General features: G+C 38.7%; 1 protein-coding gene across 1 annotated transcript in view; it reads right to left on the reverse strand.

Annotated features, from left to right (window-relative positions):
* LOC144015708 (leucine-rich repeat-containing protein 4C-like) overlaps window positions 1-6,805 on the reverse strand; it is a 155,887-nt gene extending 149,082 nt beyond the window's left edge. The window contains exon 1 of the mRNA XM_077515944.1: window positions 6,328-6,805. The gene's annotated coding sequence lies outside the window, so the exon portion shown is untranslated. The remainder of the gene's footprint in view (window positions 1-6,327) is intronic.
* Window positions 6,806-22,516: the final 15,711 nt, after the last annotated feature.

Consider the following 22,516-nt stretch of genomic DNA (forward strand, 5'->3'; position numbering starts at 1 on the left):
CACGCCGCCACCAGAGTGGCGGTTCATGCTTTTGTTTTTACAGTCATGTTCCTGTTTTATTTTGATAGTCCTGACTCCACTCTCACCCCAGGTCACTTACCCTTCCTGCAGCCTCACTGATTACCGGTCCACGCCCATGATCACTACCACCTGTTCCTAATCAACCCGGACATAAAAGCCACCTGAATTCTCTCCTCGTTGCCGAAGTGTCACATATCTCAGTGCATGGAAGCGTCCTCTCAGTCCTCGTACCACCGTCCTTGTTTGATGTCTAGCCTTGCCTTGCCTTGTCTTGCGCCTTTAGTTTGCCCTGTTTTTCCTCCCTTGTGGAGCGCCTTTTGTTGTCCCTGTTTTTGAGTGCCCTTTTTTGTATCTCCCGTTTGGAGCTCTTTTTGTTCAGCCTTTTTTCCCTCCTTGCGAGGCGATTTGAGTTTCATTGGATTAAAGCTGCAGCCTTGTTGGCCAACTTACACTCTGCGTCTGAGTCCTACCTCCTCGCTCCGTGTCAACATCCGACCTATACATGATCAAAAGTCCAATATGCGCTCGGCGCGGGCGGGGGGAGTACTCGGGAGACATACGTGAATCTGCAGAGCCGTTTGCAGTTTTAACTTTATATTTAACTTGAAAAATGAATAAAGTTGACATTCTTTTTTTTTAACCGGTACCACCAGCAATAATTGTTCCAGAGAGTACTCCGTATTTGTTTCCACTTGTTGAACAAGTATGTCACTGTCAGTTTCCGGAATTCTCTCCAGCATCTTTGCCATGATTTTGGATTTCTAAACAGGATTGCTGCTACTATATAAGGTCAAATGGAGGCATTTCTCAATGCAAATGAGGCTAGATGTGGACAAACTTGGAAGTTTAGAACAGGTGGGATTTAACAGCACACATTACTTACTGATATGCATTCGATAGGTGTCTGCACAGTGCACACTTGATAAATATGCGCTTTTTTGCACTTACTAGTGTTGTTCCGATACCGTTTTTTGGCCCCCGATACCGATACCAATACCCAGCTTTGCAGTATCGGCCAATACCGATACCATACCGATACTTAAGATTTTTTTTTCCTCAACATGAAAAGCTGTCCTGCTATTGGTTCATAGCATTCAAGGGCCAATAGAATATCTTAGATCGGAATGCAGTGAACATGTGACATCCCAGTGAATGTCGTGCACGAGCAAGACACGAGATGCTGCATCCAAAATCCTATATTAGCGTTGGAATTAATGGTATCAGCATGTTACTTGTGAGTACTCACTGATACCGATACCACAGTTTTAATGCAGTATCGGCACCTCTGCCGATACCAGTATCGGTATCGGAACAACACTAGTACTTACACACACTAAAAATTTCAGTCTTACTATGCATATGAATTTAGCAACTCTTCCACGCACGCTTTGATAAATAAGGCCCCAAGAGGTTTTCATTTGCTACAGTAAGAGTCAAGTTATCACAACTTTCACAAATAAAATCCTCCCTCGAGCTTTGGAGATGTGTTATTTGTACAATTGGACTTTATATTTTGTTGTTAAATGTTATCTAAGACCATAGCAAATTGGCTCAAAGCAATGGCTCTCTCACAGCTGCGAATTAATTCTCAATATTCACTCCAAAATAACTGTTCAAAAGAATGACTCTTTCATGAAAGTCACAACACTAATATAAAGTCTCACTTGAATGTTACCATCCAAATTACTTTCATTTCTGATTAAATCAAGATGATGGAAAACAGCCGACTGGCTAATGAGCTGCTGATAGGATGGAGAGACACCATACGCCATGCTAGCACCCATGGCACCGCCACAGCCAGGCTGACGAGCCCAGGGGCGAAACAATAGCTAAAACCTGCATGAAAGGTTGAAGCATTGCTGTCTGTACACATACACAGTATTCTAATAGAGCTGAATTCCTAATGACGTTTTTTTCATTGTCATATTTTCTGTTTCTGCTGCTAGACAAGCAAATGTGGTTAAAAATCGGGAACTCTAGAAACAAAGTCATGGAAACACTGGGCGGCAGAACTGCTCAAAGGGAATATGCAATTTCATAGGTTGAGCATCACATGGGGCGCTGTGGTGAATACAAAGAGATGAAACAGAAAAACTGTACAGCTCAAAGCTGCCCATTGAAGGAAGCTGAAAACAGACAAACATGTCCATTTAACCTGTTTGGGTTCACCCACGTGACAGTGACGAGCAGGATGACACAATTTCAACTCAAGCTTTTCCAGGACATTTAGCTTTTTTTTCTTCTCATTTTCCATGACTGGAAAATTGGATAATCAAATTCCAGGTTTTCCAGGACGTGCAACCCTGATGTTGCTGTTGCAGGTTCAATTAGGTGTCTCAACCTAATGTCTACAGTTTACTTGAGGGTCAATAATGGGTGGAGTCTGGGTGGGTGGGTGTTTTTTTTTTTTTTTTTTAATGAGATAAAGAAGGATGACCTAGTAATAGAGTTGATGGGGGATTAAAAAGATATGGTGCATCGCAGAATAACCCTCAGGTTGTTAAATTCAGGAAAAGTTTGGATGTGGAAATTAATAGAGCTTAATAGAGAGCTCCAGCCCTCATGTACAGTCAGTCGTAATATAAATTGTATTTTTGGTTTCCATGAAACTGCTGTTTTAAGAAGCTTCATTGACCGACTTACAAATAAATTGTGACCCGATCAAAGAAAGTAAATCCATAACATTTCGTTTGCTATTACAGCAAGCGTATGGTCCAGATAAACCTGGTAGATAAGTCGCTTGTGACTTACTTATTTTGAGGGCCACTTATGCGCTCATGCCTCTCTATTGTTTTTGATGCTGTGCCTATTGTTTCCCTAGCTCAATACTACAGTACATACTAGCACATATGCTTGTTATGAACTTGATGTTTTTAGTGTGGGATTTGTGCTGGATTTAGCTTCAAAAGCTTGGCTCGCCATCCATTGTTCGAAGCTGGCATGCACACCTCCCTGCTGGATTTCTGGGTTGGAAAGAGTTTAAGTATCAGAAGAAAACAAGGGAAAACGAACTATAATCAACACAATTTATTCCATAGTTTTTGAAAGTATACAAGGTAAAAAGCTGCAATCAATGCAAGTTCTGCAAATTATAGGCACAGTGGCAATGGTGGCAAATTAAGAGATCATTCTGCTACTCCTCAAATGTTAAGAGTTGAACTAATGAAGTATGTTTTGATGATGTGTGATTTGTTATGTCCGGGTTAACGTTTCTTCTTATTTCGTAATCAGCAGCAATTGTCAGCCTTTCATAATCAAGTCAGGAGTAGAACAAAAAATCATGGACACAATCCTACATGTAGTGTTTTCTAGGATACAAAACTTGTCCTCCATCTCTGAATGCACTATGAACAGATGGCTTTTTGATCTATACTGTGTGTAAGTGCAATGCACCCTCTTATCTCAAAAGGACTGTGTGACTGACAAAGAAGTTGGATTGTGCTAGATACAAACCACACACCACCTGTCCTGTATCCTCATCAAAAGGAGGACACAAGTAACAGTGTACAGTGCACTAGATGATCAGACTATTTTCATGTGACAATTACAGGTGTCAGGTGAAGGCCACCAAGGTGAGATAATGAGCTTTTAAGAAGGCACTCATACATACTGACAATCGCGCAATATTGAGCTTCTTTTTTTTTTTTTCCGTCTCTTGTGATCACAATCAAGCATTTTCCGAACTGAATCTATTGTTGCACACAGAGTTGAACTAACAAGCAAACAAGCCTGTGAACAGAGCGCAAAGCAGACTGCTCGATACAAAAGGACAACAACAACGACAACAACAAAGCCAGACAACGGAGTAGTTTGAGAAAATGAAACAACCCCTGGACTTCTTAATGGCATCAAAATCAAGCCACACTCGTGTGAGCATGCCATGGTTGGCAAAAAAAATGGCAATGAACACTTAATAGCAAACCCACAAGGCGATAAAGATGGCGCTGGAGCACATTGAGGTGTCACCCACTACCCATGAAGAGTCAGAGACAACCAGCTTCAACAATGTTTACCAATAGAAGAAACAAGATGGCACTTTTGAAACAAGGACACAAATTGAAAGGCACAGGCATTTTATAAATCGACTCTTCACAAGCAGGAATGCTGATGTCACTAGCTTGGGAAGATAGCTCAAAAAGCAACACAACAACCAAAACAAATGGGTAAAAGAAACTAAGATTTTCATAAACCTGAACGGAACTCATGAGGAAGCTAAAGTTGTAGTGGTAGAGAATAGAAGAATTTGAGAAATACAGCTTTCCTTACTACACCAAATTGTATCAAGGTAACATGTGACTCCCCACATCACAACAATACACCAAAAATACAGTCTGCATCACTGAATAACAGGGATGAACAAATGCAACTGTAAACATTTGACTATCATGAACATAAACAATTGACCAAGTAACAGAAATTGACGCTGATAATCTTCTTTCTACTGTTAAAAATGTTTATTATTTTACTCAAGACAGTATGTAAAACAGTGTAAAATTAGACGCCAAACTGTAAAAAACAAGGAACATGTACACAAATTTGAGATTTTACTAATCCCTTTTTTTTTCATTACTGCCAACACAGAAGCTTGATTCAATACTCATAAAGTTATGCATTTTGTAGTATAGACATTTTCATTGAATGGATAGGTTAATTGTTCCCCACAGTGAATCAAAAAAAAAAAACAAAAAAAAAAGATGACTTCAGTGACACAATGAACAGTTTGTCTCTTTACTCAACAATAACCACACTAAGGAGAGTACAAGCAGCGTAAAATCATCTAGTTTCAAAATTATTGATGACACCTTTACTAATATTATGAAACATCAATTCACCAGCAGCCGAGTCATCGCTGCCATCACTAACCATTTACCTGCTTTTAACTTGTATGACTATGATTTAAAATAAATGATTTAACATTAAGGGCCCTGTTTTTGTGCCCAATGAAAGTCTAGCGCAAGTTTCAGTCTAAATGTGCACATGAGTGGAATTTTCTTTCTTTTGGTATTTTTGTAGACGGGCACAACTACATAGCACCATTTGCGCAGTTGTGGGCGTGAACACAAACACATCTTTGCCAGCCAATGGAAGCGGCTCCCCTCATTCCCTTTCAATCCAGTGCAAGAGAGGCGAGAGGTTTACATGCTCTAGTCCATACAGACAAGGGAAGTGAACACTTAGACCAAACTGATCGTGCATCCGTGTGTGACAACCCCAAGCACCCAAAGCTACGCCGAAGCCCGGTGGGGTAAATAAGTATAATAAAGATGATGATAATAATTATGCGTTCAATTCAATGTATTGATTTCTACAGTGATTCAAGAGTATTCGATGCACATCAATTAAACACATCCATGGAACTCAGAATCTGTCTGCCTGCAGCTTGATTAAATTCACCAAAATCATGTTACACACATGTGCCACAACTTAGACCTTCTTTTACCTGGTCTAAAATCAAGTCATGTAATCAAAAACACACTTGGTCCGTCGAGATGATCAGCATGGCACAGGTGGTCCGACAAATCCCCAAACACGGTAAACTAGACTTGACCAAAATGAGATGTGCCAGTTATTACACAAAGTGCATGTGTGCCTGTCTATGAAAACCACATCACTGGACCACTGACGTTTATTGGTTCATTTTGCTATATTGTAAATGGCTGCCCCCTCTAAATTGTGGGCCAGTGTCTTGGGGTAAAATGGAGGGAAATAATTGAATAGCAACACATCAGCCCCAGAAGACAACGGCCCACGGGGCATCTGCCCTGTATGCTAGATGGCCATTCCAGCCCTGCTTCCAGGATGAAGCTCACAGCGTTTTTAAACGTTTGGATGTTTTGAATGTATTTCTTTAGCTTGTGATCATTTTTCAAACGTTAATACACAGTACGTTCATATATAATTTTATCACTATTGGAGTACAACAGGTGCATAAACTCTTTCAACGTGCTGATGTGTATGAAATTCTGTAAGCTCTGCCCAGCCATAAACAACAGAGAACTCTGACGCCCAAGGCATCAGATAAACATCACTCTCCCACCAAAGGTATCGACTTATAGTGATGTGCCAACACAGTAAATTATGTTGTTATTATTTTTGACACTAGCATAATTAAGAAGCAGAAAATAGCAGTAACCAAGCAACAACATTTCCAGCTGTCCTGCTAGTTTTATGTTTCAGTTCCATGAATCAAAACACAGGTTTAAATCAGTGTGCAAATACTTTCAAGCGAGAAGACAAATAATGCCAGAAGTCATATCGAAAGTCAAGTCCAGCAGGCTATAAAAGTTGAAGATTTCAATTACTCACCAGTGTATGTGGCATCCAAGTGTCACTTCCCTTTTTAATCAAACTGGAAATCCTGCAGATATCTTGTACTTGTTTGAATATCCAAAAGTGAGACATGCATATGAAGCACATGAAAAGGAAAGGCCAACAGCTAGTCACTTGTTCATGTATTCCTGTGGCTACTTCCTACTGGATGACACACGGCTTTTATCCGCGGCACGTTCACATGATGAGCACACTGTCTCTTGAGTCTTCTCCCTCATCTTCTGGTACTAATGTCCGACTACTGCTCATTTCCATTCAAGCCACGTTTCCATTGGCATGAAAGCTCCTTGAAAATAAGACCAAGGAAACTGTCAGGAAGCAACAGAGAAAAATATATATTGCAAGGCAAAGCTGAAGGGCTCAACAACACAGAATTCCAGACTTCACTGATCCCAATTCCCAACTCTTGTCCACCTTCTCTTCAGCTGTTGTGTGAACACTTAAGTGACTGAGTAGTACTGCTGCTGCTGCTGCTTCTGTCGCTGCTCCTGTGCCATTGCTGCTACAACAGCAGTCTCTGCTGCAAGGCATCACATTCATCCTTCCTCTCTTGCATACACTCCCTCCCTTTTCCTGCAATCCTCCCTCCTTGCTTATTCTTCTTCGTTAACTTGGGTTCGGTCACATGTATACAGACAGTGGGACACAGAGTGGCATGGAATACAAATAGGTCCCCTTTAAAGATGTGCTTGTCCTCCTTAAATTTGAATCTTTGCAAAAGCCAACATGGAAGAAGGGATGTACTGACAGACAGCATGCATTATCATACATGGGAACCTACAGCCCTGTAGGTTAACGGCACCTATGACGGCTGTTGTTAATACAAGCCGTGACTGATCCAATATAGAATTCTTAATTGTTTGGAAAAGTTTAAATCCAGATGCACTTCGAAAAAAAAATCAGTAAAAACAGTGCCATCCTTTTCAGTATCACTATTATGTTCTGGAACACTAAGTCAGTAAATGGATCTGCCCTGACTAACCTAGCTTGACACCTGGATTCTGAACCTCCCTACGTCACAGGTGATAGACTCTAGCCCATGACAATACAGCACTATCCTTCAATTTCGACTCGCTTGACCCCTTCAGAGCCAGAATTATTTTCTTCACTCACCCGGGCCCTGGTTTGCCCCCAAAATGGAGCGACTGTCACTCTATCCACGATCTCACAGTCCATCTTGGAGGCTGACCACGACTATGTTAAACTATGCAAAGAAAACCTTTCATATGAAAAAAAACCAAACCAAAATAATACTACTACAACCTTTTTAGCAACTGGCAAAGAAAGCCAAGGAGCCTCTTCTCAATCCATTAATCACCTACTTCACTCAATGGCACTGCACCATTCAAGGTGCTGTACTTGAAATCACATTTAGTCCTATAAAATATGGGTCAAAATGCTGCTGCGTAATTTTTCAACATGCTAACATGACAAATGTAAAAAAACATTTACTGCTAGTATATTTATGTTTCTTTGTGCTTCTTACTTGGAGAGACATATACATCAGTTACCAAACATTTTTCTAATTCCAGATAAGGTCAAAAGAAAAATCCAGTAAAAATGCTAATGTGTCCTACTAATGTGATAATTCAGGTCACATAATACTTATTCTTTCGGCACACATCTGCCAGATGAGAGGATGTATGTAAGCCTACAGGAAAAAAAAGGGCATAGGCCTGCAATTTATACACTACTTACATTAAAGCAGTGCTTCTCAAATAGTGGGGCCCCAGGGGGGCGCGAGGCTCCATCAAGGGGGGTTTGACCTCGGGGAACATGCTTTTTTTTTATTTTTAAATTTATGTATTTATTTTTTTTACTGTCCTAGAATAAATTGCACTTGCACCTCCACTACATTAGGGAGCAGTGACGCTCTCATTATTGGCAGAGTGTGCGCAGGGAGTATTCACTCGGTGGTGTAGGGGTTTTGTTTGCACTGAGCATGCGCGCTTTGCACACAGCAAAAACAATCAGCACAAATTATTTTATATATATTTTTTTTGCAGGTTAAAGGTTTTTTTTAAATATTGTGCTCCTGAGTTAATGTTGGTGATCAGTTTGAATGCATTATTATTTATTGATTTTATGTAATTTTATTTTTCCGTATCATATGGTTTGACATGGTCAGTCAAAAAATGTTTATAGTTTAATTAAGGATTTAATTTTATTTTTGAATTTCAGATGCACTTTAAATCTTTTCTGTTACTTTTTTTTAAATTAAAAATAAATTAATAAAAAAAAAAAAAAATACAAAATAAAAATCTTTTCTGTTACAGTTAATAACGCTATTCTTTGTTGTAAGTTGGTCCATATGTCTTTCTTTTTTTATTCTGTTATATGTTAACAGTGTTATGCTTATAAGAATTTTATAGACAAATGATATTATTTATAGTCGCGGGGGGGAAGATGGTTTCTTTTTACTGGGGGGCATGACAGAAAATAATTGAGAAGCACTCCATTTACCATGATCAACTGATCAACTGTTAGGACCAAGGCATGATAAAGCTTTCATCTTGGAAACATTTCAGTCTCAGTGACAACACAAAAGATTATTTTAAAAATTGACAAAACATCAGTTAAGTATATGGGAACACTTAAAACAGCTTGGTGGAAATATACCGTATTTTCCGCATTATAAGGCGCACCTAAAAGCCTTCAATTTTTTCAAAAGCTGACCATGCGCCTTATAATCCAGTGTGCCTTATATATGGATCAATATTGAGCCGCAACAGGTCTCGCTGTCAAGACGTTGTCGGTGACCCTGCACGATCGGTGACGCGCATGCGCAGAAGATCCCGCCATCTTGGATCGCTAGCTAATACTAATACTTTACCTCAGAGAAAATAATAAAACAGCTGTTTATTCATTTTGGGAGTGAATGGAGTTGTCAGAAAGCTGGTTTGTAATCTATTAATAAAGTTTGACTGACCTATCTGACTGTTTTGTTGACATTCCCTTTAGCGCAGCACCATCTAATGGATGCATAACGTAACCCCAGCCTCTACTGTAGCGACTTTATATGGAAAAAGTTTTAAAATATGTCATTCATTGAAGGGGCACCTTATAATGCGGTGCGCCTTATATATGGAATTTTTTTTAAAAATATGTCATTCATTGAAGGTGCGCCTTATAGTGCGGAAAATACGGTATTCAGAACTGTCTTTGTTCACCATGCAAACATCTCAGTATTAGCAAAGATCAGCACTCTACCTCCTGTGAGCAAGAAACTATTTCCAAGCACTGAAAGTACCGGTATTAAAAGATATTGGCTCAGCTTCCAGGTCTTGTAGTGCATTTTCCAGCCTCAGCTGAACCCCGCCAAGGATACCAACAATGATGTTATTTGGAAATATGTCTGTCTGTCTTTTCCCATTGGGTGTAATCAAACTTTTTTGAGTACATTTTCTGACACATTTTGCGCCTTCCCTTATGGTACCTCTGAAGCAATAAGAACAACAATTAAGACTGATAATTAAGTACTCTGACAGTACATAATGACTTCTTGCCATTTAATAAAGTTGTGAATTGGATTCTGAGTTCACAGTCTTTCTGTTGTCAAACTGTAATAATCACCAAGTGGAAATATAATTTCACTACAGCTACTCATCAGGTTGAGTGGTGTGACAAAGTGGCCACAAAGGACTTGAATGTAAAAAAAAAAAAAAAAAAGTAGTCGTGCAAATATGTGCAAAATGAATTAACGTGTAATGGAACATACGGTGTTCCACAGGGTTCACTTCTGGGGCCACTGTTGTTTTCATTGTACTTGTTCCCCTCATGACATCAATGATAAATTGCCTAGATTGGTGGTGAGATTTACCGGTGGGTCTTTCCTTTAAATGGAAAAGACTGATAGATTTATGTCTTCTGTTTTTACAATTATAGCTCAGTAGGCTTGCATAGATGGATTGTTCTTTAACGACCCTTTAAATATTCACACTAAAACACAAATAAGAGGTGACTAACATTGAACTAGCACGTTGTGACATTGGAAGTTGTGACAGATGGTCTTTCCTAAGCTGTTGAACTCGCAAGTAATTTGGGGTTTTAAAATTATATGCTCCTCTGAGCACCATATTTCCAGCACCTGGAGTACCAACAATCATATTAGATCAGGGAATAATTACAAAAGGGAACCATGCATGGGTAGCAATACAAAATACAAGAGTGTCTATACATCATTACCACAAAACTTGAGGTAAACAGTTGAATGATGCAAACCAAAACTCACACTTGCGGAACACACATACAAATGAAACACATAACCCAGGTACGGTTGTGCTGATGATATTAAATAATTTTCACTCCAATAAATCATACTATGCTTGTAATTAGTTTGTCATAATTATTTCTCATAAATATGTATTTTCCCAAACATTTGTCTGTTACAATTTTGGACGTCTGTTTGGCTGATAAGTGATGTCTAGCACATCGTATCTAAAAAACAATGTATAAATAATAAAGTATTACAGCTCAAGGGGTCATTTCAAATGCTAAAACAGAGATCCTACAAAGTAAAGAGATTTTTTTCCCCCAAATGGTGCTCTAACTGTTGTATTTTCCAAGCGCCGTAAACAGCAATTGCTCTTGCCAATATTTACTGTTCTTCAGATTCTCTACCTGCATACAACATTGTCATTATCATAATATTGCACAAGTCATTTAACTTCAAATCTTGAGAGGTATGCATCTGCAGAATATTATCCATGGAGTTCCCCAAAGCTTACTTGATCAAAACAACTCTAATCCTTGCGTAAGACGCTGAAGATCTGTAGCGTATTATAGCACACCTGCGGTACATAAGCTCACTTCTGATGAATTATACTGCCAGTGACAAGGGAAACACTCACAGCAAAGATAGCGAAAATCGCTTTCTGAAACGTTTAACACTCTTATATGGCTCTTTTCAAACTCCTAGTTGTTTCAAGTTCTCGAAAAGAATATCCAAATTTAAGAGTTTGAATAATTTTCTTTAAAATAGCAGGTTTACTCATTTGTAGAGCGATTCAAAACCAATGCTTTATAGTGTCCGGAAAAACTAGAAGAAGGGGACAAAAAAAAAACCCAAAAAGTCTGAAAACGATCCTGATCAGTTGAATGAGATGAGTTGAAGGAAGGAAACATCTAAAACATGTAGGATAGTGGCCCTTGAAGACCAGTTTGACACCTGTTCCCAGGTATCCAGGATCTCTCGATTGTGAGGCAGCAGACATGCTGCTCGTTGAGGAAAATATTTGATATTTATTGCAATATGTACAGTAGACACACAGAAATACACACATAAGGCATATCCATTTAGGGATGCAACGATATCCAAACATCACGATACGATATTATCACGATATGAAGGTCACAATACGATAATTATCACGATATTGTGGGGACGTGGCGATATATAAAAAAGATCACAATATTGTAAAAAAATAAATATAAAAAAAAAAAGATACTAAAAAAGCACAATAATGCAAGCACACCTTGATGGCTTCACAAGCAAATTAGGTTCCCCTTCATCTGACAATTAGCATCGATTTTAAACAAAGAAGGCCAAAACATCCCTAAAGAAAATTAAATTGCACTCATAAACTAGCCACTAGAGGGTGCTAGAACTGCACAAATGGAAATCAACCTGACTTTTTTTCACATATGTGTTCTTTTTAAATATTGTGAACATGACGACGACAATATTGCGGCAGTTTTAATATCACAATATCACGATATTGCCCTTATCGTGACATCCCTATATCCATTCATCTTATTTGTTTCTCTTAAGTAGCTAAACTTATTCCACACAAATGTGTGTGTGTGGTCACCTCTCCTTTCATGCCTTGTTGACTGTGGCATTACTATCTCTAGACTTCTTGCCAACAAGAGAGCATTAGTTTGCATGACAAGGTCAGTTGTTCAGAAATATTATATAATTTTTCTTAATGAGACTTAATTTTCGTATAGTATAGACTAGCTCCAAGAGAGTTATTTTCTGAATCAATACACATGCCAGTAAATTGAATGCTTTAATCAATCACTGTTGTTTTGTGTTCATTGTCATATTGAATTTATTTTATAAGAATGTGACTTTAAGGAGGCCTTGTGGTGTTGGCTTCAGCTCATTTGACTGGTTGTCAGTGCATCAATTGATTAGTCGTACCTTGTGGCTCAGTGAGGGAGAAGTGTGTACCTGTAATTGCTCAATAAAGACACGCAAAGGCAAGAGCTGCATGGTCATTTCTTTCCACATCCATTTATCCTTTCAAGGACACAAGATACTCATGACCGTCCAAATCTGTTCCTTTGTCTCAGTGGACAGGTTTGTGTCAGTTGAAATTGGAAACATTTTTCTCTATCATTTAAACTTTATTGAAGAATAGAACATGTCTACTTATCACAATTTTAGAATTGTCAGTTAAACTGCAATTTATACTGTATAAATTAATTGCCTGCAACATAAAGACAAAGAGAGGCTGTGTGGTTAGCACGTCCGTCTCCCAGTGTTGAGGACGCAACATCGAGTCCAGGCTCCGGCCTTCCTGGGTGGAGTTTGCAAGTTCTTCCCGTGCCTGTGTGGGTCTTTTCCGGGTACTTCGGTGTCCTCCCACATTCCAAAGACATGCATGGCAGGTTAATTGAGGGCTCTCACTTGGTGTGCTTTAGTGTGAGTGGTTGTTTGTCTCTGTGTGCGCTGCGATTGGCTGGCAACCAGTTCAAAGGTGTACCCCGCCTACTGCCCGAAGCCAGCTGGGATAGGCTCCAGCATCCCAACGACCCTTGTGAGGAGTAAGCGGTTAAGAAAATGGATGGATGGATGTCTTTTATTGTTTAATTGTATTTATTTATTTATTTATTTATTTATTTATTTATTTATTTATTTATTTATTTATTTATTTTTTTATTTTTATTTTTATTTTTTTATTTATATCTTTTATTAGATATTTATCTTTCATTAACAGTGGGGTACCATGTGTGCATAAAATCAAGCATGAACGACTCAAATCTTTTTTTTTTTAATAATTGAAATAATAGATCTTATAACCATTGTTAGAAAGGAAGATTGACCTGAAGCGAGTGCATTTACTTCCTTCCTTTCATTCATTCATTCATTCATTCATTCATTCTTTCTTTCTTTCTTTCTTTCTTTCTTTCTTTCTTTCTTTCTTTCTTTCTTTCTTTCTTTCTTTCTTTCTTTCTCTTTTCTAAATTCCTGGTGCTCTTTGGGTATTTTAGAGACAATAGCTTCTCTCCTAGATTGAGTTAACAACTCATAGGACAAAGACTCGCGCGGTCAAGCAGAGGTGGGAAGGATGGGGTGGATGAAAACATTTTTGAGGCAAAGGTGGGGATACTGTATTTTTGTTAACATTAATATATTATGATTCTACCAAGCACTGTATTTTATAAACACTCTAACTTGTTACAGAAAGGATATACAGTAAACAAAATCTCAAGGTCTCTCAAATATTTTGGTGCTGACTTTTTTTTTTTTCCAGAGGTGCTTTAGCACGTACCAAAATGGGCTACAAACAACTATGCCTACATATATCATATAATCCCTCTTATCATGTCTTACTAGCTGGATTTAAAACCTCAATCTTTTGTTCTGGACCCCATCCCAATGTCTATATTTGCCCAGTCGTAACTCAAATGTGCCGTCAGGGACAAATTGACAGACTTTTTTTTTTTTTTTAAATCACCAACAGTCAACATTTCATATACTGGAACTACTCTTTGTCACCTTTGCCTGTTGCCCAAGGTGTCCCAATGATTTGGTTCTTGGTTACCTTCTATTTGTACTCTACATGTTCCCTAGCGGAAATATTATATGCCATCACAGCCTGCAAGACTCCACTGTTATGGTCACGACATATTAAAAAAAAAAAAAAAAAAAAAAAGCAACAACAAACCAACAACTGAAAAATATGTCACACAAATCCTCAGAAAATGATTTTTCTAACTCAAAGATATCGGTCATGTATATCGATCTATCCATTACTCTCTTTCTCAGCTGCTGAAACTCAGATCTATGCAGTTTTATTATGAAGACTGTCTGTAGACCCATATTACTTATGCTAAAAACAATGTTAACATGCATGCACACAAACATACATCGCCTACCTAACATGCACATACAGTCTCTGCATAACTTGAGTTTCATACTTTACTGTGCCAGAACACTGTTGCGGCTGAATGAATTTCTGACATGCCAGAAATTCAACCAACAGTCGTACAACCTGCCGGGTGCTGCCAGTCGTTTTCCTACCTGACTAATGATGCCCGGCGAGACTTGAAATCAGCTCTGATTCAAAAATGGGTCGGCCCACGACATAGGCAGAAGAAGACTTAAATCTTGAAGGGATGTGTCCAGCTTTACATTTGCTGATTACATTCCATGCAGTGACATAAATGAGTTGTGACTTAACATGCACAGGAGATTTAAAAAGTATAATAATGTATCATTTGTATCTGAGGACCAGAGTCCAGCCTCCATATTGTTAATGCTAAAGGGTTAGTAGACTTCTGATTTTTTTTTTTTTTTTTTTTTTTTTTGGTCACACTCTGGCCGTATCCCAGTGTGCAGTGGTTCAACTTTCCGACAGGCAGAACTTTGTCATTAAAAAAAAATTCAACTAGGGCGATACAAGTTGATATTCATGTCAATTTAACAGTCAATTACATTCCTCAAAAACAACTCTTCTCAATATCGTCAACACATTCTAATTGCTTTAGAGATGTCATCAGCAAAATTGAAGGTATCTCATACATGACCTGCGTTTTAAATGATTATTTTTCAACTTGATCGAATAGATGAGAAGTGAATTGCATAATTGTTGACCGCAATTAATAGCTGAATGGTTCATGACTCGCTTCAATTGAATGCAATGAAGAGTATTAACTCTTTGCCCCCTCAATCTGCCACCTTTTTAGGATCACATTCTAAAAATGTATGCCCCTTCTTAAGAAACCTTGAGGTCATATTCTATCAGGCCATGGTTTTTTATATTTCATATTAAAGCTGTAACTCATTCCTGTTTTTTTCCACCTTTCTCATTCTGAACTAGATGATCATTCATGCTGCATTCTTCTCATGTCTTGGTTATTAACATTCTATTTATTCTATGCCTCCAACTAGTACAGAATGCTGCCACTGGGCTTTTTTTTTTTTCTAGATGTGGTAATGTAGGTTCAGCTACATCACTCCAGTTGCTGGATTTTGTATCTTTTTATTGTCCTGACTGCCTTTTGCATGTCCTTCACACAATAATAAAAACAAAAGATGACTTGATACAGCCCTGAAGTATGTTGCTTACAAAAAACGAGACCAAGAACAGTAGAGGTTGGATGTGCTGAGGTATCTGTTCCCCGAGTCGTGCACTGCCTAGCGCCCCAACAAATGAGGCAGTATAGATGGAAACAGGTCCAGTACAAGCTCTGATTGGTTCATAGCATTGGCTGCGTTCAGAAATTACGCTAAGAGGAGTGCGCCCTACCTCCCAGAACACACACATTCAGGGCCAAATCCACTAAGAATGCACTGCGTCCTGCACGATAAATTGTGCTTCATTTGCACCCGCATTTTGCTCTCTTAATGTCCTACTCACAAATGATATTGCTCTAATTATATACCAGTGCAAACACGCCCACGAAGTTTGACAGTTGAGTACAGTTTGCATCTGATTTATCACACATGGCAAGAACACCATGACAGAATAATAGCAGCCGAGAGAAAGATGGAATACTGTAATCAGAACGTGAGCTCGGACCGACGAGGTACCAGAAAACAGTCGATGGACAGAAGCATTTTCCTCATTATGCGCCATTAAGCTGTAGTGAGCGTAGAGGAATACGACGACATCATTCATTCATTTTAATGTCCATAAAATACAAAACATTGGTGCAATCATTTTTATATTTTCAGAAGGTGCAAGTGCAATTAAATGTGTAAGCCTTTGTGCTTATTTATATATTTGTAAAAATGTTATCAGCTAGCTTATCAACTAAATGCACAATGCTGTTGGCATGTCTATGCATGTATACGTGCAGCTGTTTGCATGCGTTTATCTGTGTATTTTTTATTTTTATTTTTTATAAGGGCGTAGGACTCTAAGGGGAGGCATGAGTGGTTAGCACGACCACCTCCCAGTTCTAAGGACTTGACTCCAGGCTCCGGTCTTCCTGGGTGGAGTTTGCATGTTCTCCCCATGCCTGCGTGGGTCTTCTCCGGGTACTCCGGTCTCCTCCCACATTTTAAAGACATGCATGGCAGGTTCATTGGGCGCTCTGAATTGTCCCTAGGTGTGCTTGTGTGCGTGGATGTTTTTTTTTTTTTTGTCTCTGTGTGCCCTGCGATTGGCTGGCAACCAGTCCAGGGTGTACTCCGCCTATTGCTCAAAGTCAGCTGAGATAGACTCCAGCACCCCCCGCGACCCTTGTGAGGAATAAGCGGTCAAGAAAATGGATGGATGGATGGTAGGACTCTAAGTTTTTTTTATTTTTTATTTTATACTTATTTGAAGTTCCTACTCCCTTTTGAACACGTACTTTTCTTTTAAATCTTTTTATTTTAATTTCAGTATATCTGTTGCTGGTTTGTATGCTTAATAAACAAACAAACAAAATGTCATTTCTTGTAGGCCTTCATCGCAAAATGTCCCTACAAATCCCCAACATCACCAAATTCCTGGGCTACTTCATGTTTTTGTAGGCCTACATCGCAAAAATGAAAAATGAACTGGTAGCGCCAAATTTACACTAGCCTACAATAGATATTATTTGCGTCACTCAGACTGTGTGGTGATGCGCTGATATCAATGAGGATCATTTGCATTGAGGTGGACAATTTCTGCACCAAATGTGCACATTACCTCATTTAAATATGCACACATACCACTGGCACCACAAGACACATTTTACTTGGCAGCGCAGTTAAAAATGAATTTCACCATCTGTGCGTGCTTTGTGAATGAGACGCGATGTTTTTGCTTCATTTTTAACGTTGCGCTCCTTTAGCTGCTGGAAATGAGCTCGTTTACTTGCTGGTGGGGTTTTTACTTTCTGGATCTGGACCTGAATTTCCCACCTCTGGTAGCCATCATCAGTAATGTATGACTTCTTTTTCTTCTTCTTCTTCTCCATTAATACATCCATCAACCTTCTCTTAAGTCTTCCTCTTGCTCTCTTTCCCGACAGCTCAATCTTCATCACCCTTCTACCACTATAATTACTCTCTCTCCTTTGGATGTGTCCAAACCATCCAAGTCAACTCTCTCGAACTTTTCCCCCAAAACATCTCACCTTGGCTGTCACTCTGATGAGATTATTTCTAATTGTATCCATCCTGGTGACACCAAAAAGAAAACTTCAAATCTTTTTGCCACCTCCAACTCTACTTGCTGTCGTTTCTTCAGAGCCACTGACTCTAACCTGTACATCATGGTCGGCCTCAGCACGGTCTTATAAACTTCCCTCTTCATCATAGCAGAGCTCCTTCTATCACATAAAAGCCCTGAAAGTTTTCTCCATTTCTTCACCCCCCCTTAGCACAGTCACCAAGTCCTACTCCCTGTAGTCTCACTTTTTCTCCTCCAACTCTATTTCATGCACATATTTTCATTTACATATGTGTTACTTATTTTTTGGTAAACTGTGATACGATACATTCATGACATTAGTGACGTGATAATATATGACCCGTTTCAATTTTGATGTGATACATTGATTACAAAAGTTTAGAATGAGTCGTTCGAAAACTGAAGACTGCAGAATGGTACATTATGGTGTGATATAATATATGATATTGATCGTTAAAAAGTGTCCCAATAATTGTCATTCACTGGTTAGTATTGTACTAACAACCTGTTTTGTGTATTAATGTGTTCTTATTGTGATCAATATTTATACTTTTACAACACCCGAGGGCTTGGACTCGCCCTCTGAATCCCAATTCATTTTTTTGTTTTGACAGTTAACGGCTACATACTGGAATCATTCCTCCTTGTATGATTCCGAAATAAAGAAATGTCATAGAGCAGTGAATGAAGCATCCAATTTGATGATTTGAAATATAATCAAATAATGATTAATAACATACATGTTTTTATATGTGGAATGCGTATGTCATATATAAGCTGTTTCAAAGTGTTTAATTAAAGAATAATTTATCTGTGCATCCTTTGCCTCGTTCATGATGCTCAAGCATGTAATATTGCTTTTTAGTTTAGAAACCGTCTTGAAGCTAGCCATTTTCTGATAGGCTGCCTGCAGCACTATCTGCCTCCTCTGCCCTTGACGTTGGTGTTCTGAATATCTAATCTTGCACTCCAGTCCCTTGCTTTGCCTTTGCCCAACAGTTGCCTCTTCTCTTACTGTCAAGAGTGCATCTGCATGAGAACATTACAGGTTCACCGATCAAAGAGAAGAGTCCCAATGGAGATACAACTAGAAAATGAAAGCGGTGCTTAAGAGAATTGGAAAAGCCCTCTAGTGTCCATATTTAGTTATCCGTCATCACTTTATGTGCTTTCTGGAATGTTGTCTTCGAAGCCTTTTTTTTTTTTTTTTTTTTTTTTTTTTTTTTCTCAATGGTACCTTGTTTGCTGCGGTCCCTTCAGCAAAAATTAAAATAAAATAAAATGCTTTGTTATGATTGAGTGTCCAACAAATCGTTTCAATGCCTCATCAATGCATTAAAATATTTATAAAGGGAGGTTTATAGAATATGTAAATGTACCATATTAAAAAGTCAAGTGGAAATATGCGTTTTAGTGGGAAGTCACATAAGCTCAAAATTATCTACCGGTACTTGCCAGATCAGCAGACAATTGGGCCTCAATATTTTTGTTTGCAAGCGAAGCACACTCAATACCGTCGACTAAGCACTACAGGACGTGTTGTTGTTGCTCTGCAGAGACTTTAATTATAGCAGCACTTTAATGATGTCTTTTGCTTCTGGCAGAATCAGTAGATTGTGATCGGTTTCAAGAAGGAATTTTCAACGCTTGTTTGAAAAACAGGCACTCAAAACTGCATCAGCGAGCCTCCAAATTCACATACCTCTAATTGCTTTGAACAATTCAACAACAAAATCAACAACAAAACTTGGACTATCACTGTTGGGACACTATTTTCCATGCTCCTCTACTCCAATATCTACCTGCCTCAATCTGCGAATGTGAATGAATTGTCTGTGTCCTGTCATTGACTGGCGACCAATCCTGTGTGCAGTCTGTCTTTCACCCAAAATCAGGAGAAATAAGCTCCTGTTCCCTGAACAACCCTGAACAGGATAAGTGGTGTAGATAACAGAATAATGTACAACCTGTGGTGTGTAGTGGCGTGGACAGAGCCCAATTGGTCTCAATTAACCTTTGTGGACTGCAGTGTCATTAATGTCAATCGGATGCTGTCACCAGAGATGAGCACAGGCTGAAATAATTGGGTCAGAAATGGGAAAGTTAAACGCACCTAGACACTGAGGATTGATACGAGGAAGTGAGCAACAATTTTGGAAGGTTTGATGTCAAGGTATCTTGTGAGAAATAATTTAGACAATATGTGTTGTTCGTGACCTGTTATCACGTAAAAAAAAAAGAAAAAAAAAAGATTATGTAGGGCAAAATATGTTATTTCTTAAAATGGGAAGTCTGTGCCAGTTATGCCTATATTATGTATAAAAACAACAAAACCTGCTTGAAGCCAAGAAACATATTACAGTGCAGTATCTTCCTTCAATGTGACGTTGACAGGCTGAGTTTGGGGGGGGGGGGGGGGGGGGGGGCATCAAATGGATGGCTTCATGTGTTGAATTTAGTCATATAAAATACGTTAAATCACTACTGGGTTTCTCTGGTTTTTCATTTTTACATACAGATGTGTTATATAAGTGCCAATGTTCATTCCAATCAATTGTTCCTTTAAGTAAAATTCACTTCCTATAATTGGCTTATAAGAAATGAATTTGTAGTTTCCGTTAAGAGTTTAAAAGAACGTTATTTCTAATGTTAGTAAAATAAAACTCATTCATGCATGTGACAAAAATGTGCCACCCTCCTGGGAAAGGCACGTCTAGATTCTTATCCTGCATATTTGAGTTAGCAGCATCGCAGTTCAAATCTAAGTGGTTTTGAATCATCAGCCCATATGTTTTTGTTGTTGTTTTTTTCTGAAAACGAATGGCTGGTGATAATGTATTCCACTCTCCAGTGAGGTACAGTCATCAATTACTAGTTACTGCAGCTGGCATGCTGTGATCGCCTACAATTTTTAACATACATAGAGCAATAAATTAAGCACGAGTAATTGATTGACTCCTTTAATTATTATGCCTCATTGACGCTGAGCCCATCCAAACAGTAGACATTACTCATGTTTAGTGATATAAAATACACGTTGTTGAAAATGCATCCTCTCTATTATAAGGAAAACAAATATTCAGCATCCGCTCTAAATCCTGACGTATATGAAGATAGATGGCTGTAAAGTGCGCAGCTGCATGAGTGCCCTCTCCTTCTGGTAAGTCATTAGGATTGTATCATTGGGGTCTACCTTCACACCTGGAAAAGCAGGTGCAGGTCTTCAACCTGGTAATGGAGTACAAGGTGAGCTGAAATGGTAGACATCGTGTAGGAAATCAGTGATGTAACAATAAGAACTGGGTTTGCATCTACTGTAAAGTACAGTGAACTGACTTCCATTTGTTAGGATTCTCTTGCTGTCTGAATTATGAGGTACAGCCTTGAAACAGTGCCACCCACCTGTTTGACGAGTAGTGCATTGCTCATCAACATTTGAATACATTGATTAACAGACGTGTGTTTGTGTGTGTGCCTGGAGTGCACCTCACTAACTGCATTTACACACATATTACGGTATATGTATGAGTTGCTTTCCTCAGAAGGAGGCCAATGATGGATGGTGGGATCAAGCCATAGAGTAACTTATCGGTAGTTAGGATAACTTTGTGTAAGTGTTTTTGAGGTGGTAGAAGGCTGACTCGGTGATTTATTTTGATTTGGAAAGATAGGTTGGAGTGAATAATAATTTTTAGGGTATGAACTTCAGGAGACGAGTGGATGGAGCAGATGTCAGTGTTAATGGAGATGTGTCCAACCTTACTGAGTAGCACCTCAGGGGTCACAACCACGAGCTCTGATTTTGTTGAAACCCTGTTGAACTAACTTTTATAATGTTGATTTGATGCCACATTCTTCTCCCCATCACTTCTCTCTGTGGCTATTATCCACACTTGCCTGACACAATTCTCATTCATGCTAAATTAAACCCAAGCTCACAATAGCAAAAACACCACCACCAACATAAAAACATCAATTAAGAGAGCTTCTTCACAACCATTGAAAGGGCTAATAATAAGAAAGCTTTTAAAGAGACTGAATTGTGCCATGTCATGCCATATTTTGTTTACACAGATGTCTGAAGCAAGCTTTGTCAGAAACTGTCCTCACAGAATGCATGAAAGTAGTAAGGAGAAGCACAAGAGGATGGAGAGATGTGACACGAGCGGGCCTGAAAGTGAACACATTTTACTCAGCTAGTGACCACCATATGAGCAGTAAACTAGTTTTACGAAGAGAACTGAGTACTGGTGGCAGTGAATTTGTTAAAGTGGTTTTAACCGTAAATATCTACCATCAATTTATGGTAGTGATGTGGCACAAACTAGGATATTCTACTCAAGTAGACAAGTAGTACACACTGACAATAAGAGCGCCACTGCCACCTACTGTAGTGGATGTGCAATTGCACTTTATTCTAGTATGGCAAAAAAAAAAAAAAAAGAAGTCCCCTCAGGACATGCGAGGGCACCATTGCACCACACCCACCCTATTTTATATCTGGTCTATATTTATTATTAAAAATGAAGCCTTAGCTTGACTATTATTTCATATCATTTTTGTATGGATGAGTGTGATGAACCAATTGCTTGATGATTTTCGAATGTGTAGGACTGACTACAAACAAATGTAATGGGATATTGGGTTTCTTTGATTACATTTTGTCTAGTGTTGTCCAAAAATGAATGTGTTTATAATGAACTAATGCCTTATACTATACTGCACTTAAAAAAAATGCTGCTCAAGCTCAACCTTTTCATTCTTTGAGAGCTATTAAATATAGCCTGTAATTGTTAATGTGACTGGTAATTTGATATAAACATTGT

This window comes from Festucalex cinctus, chromosome 3 (assembly GCF_051991245.1).
Source record: "Festucalex cinctus isolate MCC-2025b chromosome 3, RoL_Fcin_1.0, whole genome shotgun sequence".
Lineage (NCBI taxonomy): Eukaryota > Metazoa > Chordata > Actinopteri > Syngnathiformes > Syngnathidae > Festucalex > Festucalex cinctus.